Genomic DNA, 1,446 nt, shown 5'->3' on the forward strand with positions numbered 1-1,446 from the left:
TTTTGGGGAGCGGGAGGAAGGGGAAATTCTGTGGCCTGTAAGGGGTTGGGGTGCCAGTGGCGGGGGCAGAAAAGCTGCAGGGGGAAGAAAAGCAGGGTGGGGCAGAGGGTAAATAGACTCCCTGACCCTTCCCCTCTACATCCCCCCAGCCACTATTTTCTGTGCTATAGCAGTGGGAGGGGGCAAATTTAAGACAACACTCTGATAATTAGATTCTATACCTGGAAAGTTATAACAAATTTATCAATTTACCATGTATATAATCTAATTATTGGGGTCATCTTAAATTCAGGTTTGACTTAAATTTGCATAAATATGTTGTATATAGAACTTTTATTAGTCTTTCAAGATCACTGAATAAATTGTCATGGCTAATACCATATCTTTCACTTTATCTATTTAATGAGTGCAACTTATTAAATATTAGTCCTGTGTTTAACATATATGAATGAACCTGTTTGCTTTTTTCATACCTGAAAAGCAATTCCTTTGTCAAGTAGCAAACATTATCCTGTAAGAAGAAAACATGTAAAGAAAATTTCAGAACTAATGGCCAGAAGCTGCTGGAGAATAGGTTCAGGTTAGAGATTAGGAGGCACTGTTTCACTGTTAGGGTGGCTAGGATCTGAAACCAACTTCCTAGGAAAGTGGTCCTCACTCCTACTTTGGGTAAATTCAAAAAGAGGTTGGACAAACACCTGTATGGGGTCGTGTGATCCCAGCGTGTGCTCCTGCCAGTGGCAGGGGGGGTCAGACTTGATGATCTGGTTCAGGTCCCTTCTGACTCCAAACTACTATGAAACTATGAAGAGCAGACCCATTTAACGTTCCATTTTATCCCATAATTTCTACGTAGAGTGAATACAGGGATTTTTTTTTTCCTTCTGACCAGTGATTTCCTTCTTGATCTTGCAGTGAAGTTTTTAAAGCTGAATGTTGTTGTATGTCCATGATCTAAACTGTGATGTCATGAATGAATGATCCCATCACTTTACCTCAGGGTTCATTTATTCTAATGAAATTCTCAAGATAGAACAAAGGCAGACATTGTACAAGAACGGGAGTTTGACAGCCTAGGGTCTGCCCTCAGTTGTTACTGTCAACCACTGTAATTTTCAACAAGTTACTTAAGAAAACATCCAGAAGTGCTCGCTAATTTTTGGTTCCAGATTACAATATTTTAGGGTAGGTTGGATACTCAGCTTACCCTAAAATATGTAAGTTGGATACCTATTTGTAGAAGTGGAGGAAATGAAACTTGTTAGACACATTTTTAAATAGAAGGTGTAAGAATGAAACCCACTATGTAAGTTTTTTTAAGAATACCAAAAAATGACTAGTCAAGTAAATATTTGTATGCAAAGTATCAGGTTTCCTCTTAGGAAGCATATACTTATTGCAGTTTATTATAATGAATAAACCTTGAAAGAATTTAAATAATATCAT

The sequence above is a fragment of the Alligator sinensis genome, unplaced genomic scaffold (assembly GCF_000455745.1).
Source record: "Alligator sinensis unplaced genomic scaffold, ASM45574v1 scaffold744_1, whole genome shotgun sequence".
NCBI lineage: Eukaryota > Metazoa > Chordata > Crocodylia > Alligatoridae > Alligator > Alligator sinensis.